This window comes from Eutrema salsugineum, unplaced genomic scaffold (genome assembly GCF_000478725.1).
Source record: "Eutrema salsugineum unplaced genomic scaffold, Eutsalg1_0 scaffold_6, whole genome shotgun sequence".
Classification (NCBI taxonomy): domain Eukaryota; kingdom Viridiplantae; phylum Streptophyta; class Magnoliopsida; order Brassicales; family Brassicaceae; genus Eutrema; species Eutrema salsugineum.
Genome location: NW_006256547.1, coordinates 11,596,651 through 11,604,891, shown reverse-complemented (window position 1 = coordinate 11,604,891; position 8,241 = coordinate 11,596,651). Strand labels below are relative to the sequence as shown.

Sequence of the window (8,241 nt, the reverse complement as noted above, 5' to 3'; positions counted from 1 at the left end):
GGTGAATCCCCCGCAGACCCAACTCGGACTGAATTGCGAGCTTGCATGTGAGTTGGTCCATGGCTTGACTGAGCCGCACTCCCAGGTAGCACTCAGGCGTCCTCCAAGTTATCAGGCCTTAAACACTTCTCCCAGCCTTCTCACATTTTCCATTTCATTTTTCCCTGAGCCATGGCCTCCATAAATCACTTAGAACCTGAGACCAACTCACAAAACCCATCAAAAAATTCTAAAACATAAAAGAAAGAAAAGAAATCAAAAGAACTCTGTACAAGGATAAGCTTGGGGTGTCTCCCAAGAGCACTTTGTTTAAACTCTCTAAGTTTGACTTTGGAAACCTGTTTAACAGGCTGGTGGTGGATCAAGAAGGGGAACTGATATAGCTTCTTCCTTCCTTTGTGAGACCAGGTAGTGCTTGATCCTTTGGCCATTTACCACAAACTCTTGACAATTCTTGCCCTCTAACACAACAGCTCCATATGGCCTGACCTCAAGAACCTTAAAGGGACCAGACCATCTAGACTTAAGTTTTCCAGGAAACAACTTAAGCCTAGAGTTGAACAGCAACACCAGATCACCTTCCTTGAACTCCCTTTTTAGAATCTTTTGATCATGTAGAGTTTTAGTCTTCTCCTTATAGATCTTGGAGCTCTCAAAAGCCCCCAGCCTGATCTCTTCAAGTTCATGGAGTTGAATGACCCTTTTCTCTTGAGCTGTCTTGATATCAAAGTTCAGCAACTTCACAGCCCACAAAGCCTTGTACTCCAGCTCAACAGGAAGGTGGCAGCTCTTCCCATATAGCATATTGAAAGGTGATGTCCCAATTGGAGTTTTAAAGGCAGTTCTATAAGCCCACAATGCATCATCTAGCCTTTTGCTCCAATCTTTTCTGCTTGAGCTAACAGTCTTCTCAAGAATGGCCTTAATTTGTCTATTAGATACTTCAACCTGGCTACTAGTTTGAGGATGATAAGGAGTAGCTACCTTGTGTTTCACTCCATGCTTTCTCAGCAATCCTTCCAAAGTTTTGTTCACAAAATAAGATCCTCCATCAGAAATAACAACCCTGGGTACTCCAAATCTTGGGAAGATAATGTTCTTGAACAACTTCACTACTACCTTGTAATCATTGGTAGGGGAAGCAATAGCCTCAACCCACTTGGATACATAGTCCACATCAACTAGTATGTACTGATTCCCATAAGATGAAATGAAAGGTCCCATAAAGTCAACTCCCCAGCAATCAAAGATCTCAACCTCAAGTATTGGGTTTTGAGGCATCTCACTCCTCTTTGAATGTTCCCATGCCTCTGACAGGCATCACATGATGAAACAACTAGCTGAACATCTTTGAACGTTGTGGGCCACCAAAACCCACTCTGAAGAACCTTGGCTACAGTCTTGAATGCTCCCATGTGACCCCCAAAAGCTGAACCATGACACTCTTGCAACACAGGTTGCATCTCCTCATCAGCAAGACACCTTCTATACAGCTGATCTTTGTTCAGGACATGCAAGTAGGGCTCATCCCAATGGTTTCTTTGGACATCTCTGAAGAACTTCTTTTTGTGGTAAGCATCAAGTTCAGGTGGTTCCACTCCACAACCAAGAAGGTTCACAATATAAGCAAACCAGGGCATTCTCTTCTCTTGGATGCTATCCACTTCTTCAAACTCCAAATAAGAGTGGAGCACCATCAGTGATTCCTCAGGAAGACTGTCATTAAGAGGGACTTCAGAGTCTACTCTCAACCTAGAGAGATGGTCTGCAGCTCCATTCTCTATACCCTTTTTATCTTGTACTTCCATATCAAACTCCTGAAGTAGAAGGACCCATCTCATAGTCTAGGCTTAGCATCTTTCTTGGTCATCAGATACCTGAGGGCTGCATGATCAGTATATACAATGACTTTTGATCCCACCAGGTAGCTTCTGAATTTATCAAAAGCAAAGACTATTGCCAACATTTCCTTCTCAGTGGTAGCATACTTATCTTGGGCAGAGTCAAGGGTTCTACTAGCATAGTAGATGACATGAAGCTTCCTATCCTTCCTTTGGCCAAGTACAGCTCCAACTTCAAAATCAGATGCATCTGTCATAACCTCAAAAGGAAGGGACCAGTCTGGGGCTTGGACAATTGGTGCACTGACTAATGCATCCTTGATCATCTTGAAGGCCTCTTCACAGTCAGCATCAAAGATGAAATGAACTTCTTTACACAACAGCCTTGTCAAGGGTCTAGCTATTCTTGAGAGATATTTGATGAATCTTCTGTAGAACCCTGCATGCCCAAGGAAACTCCTTATCCCTTTGACTGAAGTGGGAGTTTGCAGATTCACCATCACTTCCACCTTTGCTTTGTCAATCTCTATGCACTTCTCAGATATCTTATGCCCAAGTACTTTTCCTTCCTGCACCATGAAGTGGCATTTCTCCCAATTCAACACCAAGTTATGCTGCTCACATCTCTCCAAGACCTGTGACAAATTAGAGAGACAATCCGAGAAGGAGGAGCCATAGACACTAAAATCATCCATGAACACCTCCACCTTCTCTTCAATTGTGTCAAAGAATATATGCATCATGCAACGTTGAAATGTGGCAGGGGCGTTACAAAGACCAAAAGGCATGCGCCTATATGCAAATGTGCCATAAGGGCATGTAAATGTTGTTTTCTCTTGATCTCGGAGATCTATGGGGATTTGAAAGAAACCCGAGTACCCATCAAGAAAACAAAAGAAGGGGTGGTTTGCAAGCCTCTCTAGCATCTGATCAATGAAAGGCAAAGGAAAATGATCCTTTCTAGAGGCTGCATTGAGCTTTCTATAGTCTATACACATTCTGTGTCCTGTTATAGTCCTAATAGCTATCAGCTCATCCTTCTCGTTTTTAACCACTGTGATCCCACCTTTCTTGGGCAGAACGTGTACAAGAGATACCCACCTTGAGTCAGAGATTGGGTAAATTATCCCCGGCTCAAGAAGCTTGAGTATCTCCTTCTTAACCACCTCCTTAAGGTTTGGGTTAAGACGTCGTTGATGCTCAATAGAGGACATAGATTGGTCCTCTAGGTGTATCCTGTGGGTGAAAATGTCAGGAGAGATCCCTCTAATATCAGCCAAAGAGTATCCTATGGCTCTCCTGAACTTTCTTATCTCACTAAGCAATGCACTCTCTTGATGCTCTAATAAGCTATCATTGATGATCACTGGATATGTGGAGTTTAAGCCCAAGAAAGCATACCTGGGCCCTGTTGGTAGAGGCTTGAGCTCAACAGGGGGTGCATCAGCCTCATTCCAATCCTTGTCCAAGCTGCATTGGCTGGTGTCTAATCCTTTGATAGGCAAGACCTCAGAGCCACTTTGTTCCAGTTCCAAAAACCTTGTCTCAGGACCAAGTTCTCTAGCATTGTCCAAATACAGCTTGTACCCCTCACTTTCTTCTGCTAAGAGCCCATTGTCTCCTTGTTCTTGGGTTAGAGTAGCTTGAAGAGGGTCCTCAGTGTTCAGTTCCTCAAGCAACTCATCAGCCAACTGATCCATTGTCTCCACATAGAAGCATTGACCTTCAATGGTGGGTTTCTTCATCATCTCATTCACATCAAACTTGAGCTTCTCAGACCTAAGTTGAAGCTCTATTATCCCACCTCTCACGTCAATAATAGCTCCTGCTGTGGCCAGGAACGGCCTGCCCAAGATAAGAGGATCAACTGGTTCCTCATCCATTTCCAGCACAACAAAATCAGTTGGAACCTCAAAACCACCTATCTTGACAGGTAGATCTTCCAACATACCAACAGGCAATCTAACTGATATATCTGCAAGGATAAGAGAGATCCTTGCTGGTTTGAAGACTCTAAAGCCCAGCTTCTTTGCTATGGAGAATGGCATCAAGCTGACTGATGCTCCTAAATCACAAAGACATCCAGAAAATAGCAGAGGTCCAATGGCACAAGGGAGTGTGAAACTCCCTGGATCAGTCAACTTTCTTGGAATTGACTTCTTCTGAATTATAGCACTGCATTCATGACTTAGTACCACCATGCCTTGAAGTTCTTGTTCAGAATGGCATCCTTCAAAAACTTACCCATCTTTGGCATCATTAGAAATGCATCAATGAGAGGCATTGTGAGTGGTGTCTCATTGAGTGCCTTTTCAAATACAGCTCTTGCCTTGTCTACAAGTTGCTTCTTAAATCTCCCTGGTAATGGGAGCTTGGGTTGGTATGGAGGTGGTGGCACATATATCTTTTCTGGTTCAGGTTCCTTTGCTACCTCATTACCCTTTTCTTTCCTTGATTTCTCAGCAGCTTGATCATCTTATAAGGCTGCCTCCCCCTCAGTTTGATCATTGTCCTCAATGATCACATTGTTGTTCTCAGTACCAGGTAACTCCTTTCCACTCCTCAGTGTAATGGCTTTAGCATATTCCTTGGGGTTGGGTTCAGGTTTTCCAGGTAGATGGCCTTGGTTCCTTGAGCTTGAAGCCTGGTTTTACTTCAATTCCTTGATTTCCTGCTGCATGGCTGCATTCTGGCTTGCAAATATCTGTTGACCCTGAAGCAGTTGTTGCAGAATCCCAACCATATCCGATCCCATCTGTGGCTGTTGCTGAACCGGTGGTGGCTGAAACTGTTGTTGAACTGGCGCTTGCTGTTGGAACTGTGGTGGACCAAACTCTGGTGGTGCCTTTTGCTGCTGCTGTGAATTGAAACCAGTACCCTGAAATGGTTGCTGTTGCTGACCAAAACCCTGATTCTGAGCAAACTGATTCTTGGGTTGGAAAGACCCTTGAAAGTTATTCTTGGGAACTTGGGAACAAAGTTCATTGGTGCTTGAGAATTGGGATAAACCTGGTCTTGTGGGTTAGCTACATTGGGATTCCTGTAAGAGAGGTTCTGATTGGCATTGCCATACTGATATCTCTGGAACCTCTGATTCCCAATGTAGTTAAGCTCCTCTTGAGTAAGACATTCTTCACTTATGTTCTCAAAGATTTGAGAAGGTTTCTCATACTTTCCTACAAAGTGCATTGGCTTTTGAGAGGTGAATTTCAGCTTGTCCAATTCACTCCTCAACTCCTTAACTTCTCTAGTGAGCCTCTGTTCAGAGCTGGAACCTTCTGATCTATTTGATCTGTCATAGTCTTCACCATAAGTGTCATTGCTCATTGCTAAGATCTCCACTAGCTCTAAAGAAGCATGAATCTCCTTTCCCAGAAATTTTCCATTGGATGCAGTATCCAGCTGGTTTCTAATCTTGGGAAGAGCTCCTCTATAAAGTGTGCTGAGAAGAGAAGCCTCACTAAACCCATGGTGTGGGCATTGGTTTGTGTAGCTCCTGAATCTCTCATATGCTTCACCAAAACTCTCATTGCTGTGCTGAGTGAAGCTAGAGATTTTGTTTCTCAATTTAGCAGTTCTGGAGGTGGAGAAGAACTTAGATAGAAAGGCTTGCTTGCATTGCTCCCAGGTTTGAATGGAGCCTCTTGAAAGAGTCTTCTCCCAATGGTGAGCTTTGTCACCAAGACTGAAGGGGAATAATCTGAGCTTGAAACTGTCCTCAGAAACTCCATTTATCTTTGTCAGGTCACACACTTTATCAAATTGATCCAAGTGTTCCAAGGGATCTTCCATTGCTAATCCATGGAACTTTGAGTTCTGTACCATATTCAACAAGGATGCCTTCACTTCAAAGTTGTTGTTTTGCACAGGTGGTGCCTGAATTCCAGCTCCATACTGATGAGCATTGGCCCTGTTATTCTCTCCAACATAGACCTGTGGCTGCTCATATCTCCTTTGCTGGTGATGGAACGGCTGATGTTGGTGGTGCACCTGTTGTCTTTGCTGTACATTGGCCTGATGCCTCTGCTGATGAGCTGGAGCTTGTCCCTGTTGTACATAAGCTTGCTGTTGATGCTCCTGTTCCTGATGAACAGTAACCTGATGTAACCCTTGACCAACTCCATTACCAGCTGCATTACCAGCTCCATTACCAGCTCCATTACCCTGAGCCTGTTGCTCCTGAACCGGTTGTTCTATGTCAACCACGTGCTCTCTTTGATCTTCCATATCAGTCTGATCAATCTGTCTTCCACGCCTATCCCTTCTCCTCCTTGGTACCAAAAGATTAATGTTGTCGTTGAGAGGGAAAGGTGGACCGCAACTTCTTGATCTGGACCTGCTGTTCATGCACCTGAAATCGCAAACAGAACTTGAAAGTAATCAGTAAAAACAAAAAATAAGTACTTGATCTCAAGAACAGATCAAAGCTTAAGGCTAAACCACAATTTGGCAACGGCGCCAATTGATAGACAAGACTTTTTAGGTCTCAGGGCTATCAATCCCTTGTCAAAGTAGCATAAAAGAGGTTGTCAATCCAAGAATGTGGTGATAGACACTAAGCTATGTGATCAGTTTCTCAATTCAAGTAAACAAGTGATGTTTTGATTGATTAATGACAGCTAAAAACTTAAACAGGATTAATGACTAAAGAAGTGATCAAACAAGAACTAAGCAATGACAAGTGATGAGAATATGAAATGATGGAGGCATGAGATTCTAGACATGATAGTTGGATAGGGTGCTTTGGTGCTAAACTAGGAATGCTAATGACAATGATGAGACATGATTCAAATGATTAAGAACTCTAATCTAGATTAATCCTCTCATGAAGGTATTAATCCCTACACTACTCCATTTTCAAACCAAATCATCATTTGTGAAATATGAATCAGTATGCATTAATAAACAGTTCTAAATGATCATTCAAGCAAATAACAATACATCATCATGCAGCAAATGCTTTAACCTCTAATACAGCTCTTTCAGGAATTTCATCAAACACTTTTGGTGCATGAAATTTCCAGAATCTAGATCTCAAGTGATATGCAAGGATCTAGCCTAGAGAACAGCTGTTTAGAGAGATGAATCAATGAATCTAGCCCTAAGCACTCCTAATCTAACACTTTAGCATCCTAACCTAAACATCTAGAACCTCATCAAGGTGACTACTCACTAATCATACTAATCTCTCTTAAACCTTTGCAAGTTGAGAAGATTGGCATGATTAATGGTGAGAAAGGGAGATGGAGAATATGGATAATAAAGGATTTGCAGCTTTTAACACAAAGATCTCTCAAACTTTCTTGATTAAACCCTTAAAAATCGATATTTCTCTTCTTAAGTGGAGTCTTTTCACAAAAGAGGCAAGAGACAAAAGGAATAAAGCTTTTGTTTTGGGAAAAAAACCCTAAAAACTATTTATATGTCTCTAAAAACGAACCGGGTCAGCCCGGAACAAACCGGGTCCTGACCCGGCTTTAATGGATAAAGTGACGAATGTGCGAGTTGGTCAAGAGTCTCCCAGGTCGCATGCCCTAGTCGCAGAGGTGAAGAAACAGTCTTGTGAGACTTAAATCCCTTAGTCTTAGGCGCACGCCCATCTAGATGTGTTTTGCGAGTATTTGTGCGGCTCAATCCTCTTCTTCTTCAACTCGCATGACCAAGGCGAAATCTGGGGAAGGTATGTGTGCGACTTGGTCATCCCTTAGTCCCAGGCCGCATGCCCAAGTCGCACAACCAGAGGAAGAAGTTTGGACGAGGTAAAACTCTTGTAAACTAAGCCGCATTACCTTCTCAGTGTGATTTGCGAATCCGTCTGCGGCCTAGTCTCCATTACTCCTTAACTCGCACGACCATGTAGCAGGGGCCTTCAAAGATGTGTGCGGATTGGTCTCCATTACTCCCAGGTCGCAGGCTCAAGTCGGTGTAGATTGCGAGTCTTCGTGCGGTTTAGTTCCAAGCGCGGCCAACTCGCATGCCTAAGTCGCACGGTTGTGGACTTAGTATTTTTCTTGCTCGGAAGCCTCAGACCTTATCCAGTGATAGCTTACTCGCACTTCTCAACTCGCAGCTCAACCTCCAGGCATTCATCTTCAGGCGTTGCGAGTTAACCAAGTCGCAAGACTTTCTCGCAGCACTCAGGTCTCCTCGGACCACTTCACATTCAGGGAAGAGTAACTTCCAGGATACTGGTCCGAATGGTGTGATTCCAGTTTCAGTGGATAGAAGACCCAGATATGGTCAAATTTGGTGAAGGAACCTTCGATGCTTGGGAAGTGGAAGATTTCCTGGAGGGCTCATCTTCGCAGTGCATTGACATGGTCAGAAAGAGGCTTCTAGACAAGCGTCCATTCCGGAAACGTTATCTTCTTTCTCATAGCTCCGAATTGAATGATCTCAG

General features: G+C 43.4%; 1 non-coding gene across 1 annotated transcript; it reads left to right on the top strand.

Annotated features, from left to right (window-relative positions):
• The first annotated feature begins 5,304 nt into the window (after positions 1 to 5,304).
• On the top strand, positions 5,305 to 5,411 carry LOC112083631. Its single transcript, XR_002897767.1, has one exon. It is a non-coding gene; the product is annotated as a small nucleolar RNA R71 (small nucleolar RNA).
• Positions 5,412 to 8,241: the final 2,830 nt, after the last annotated feature.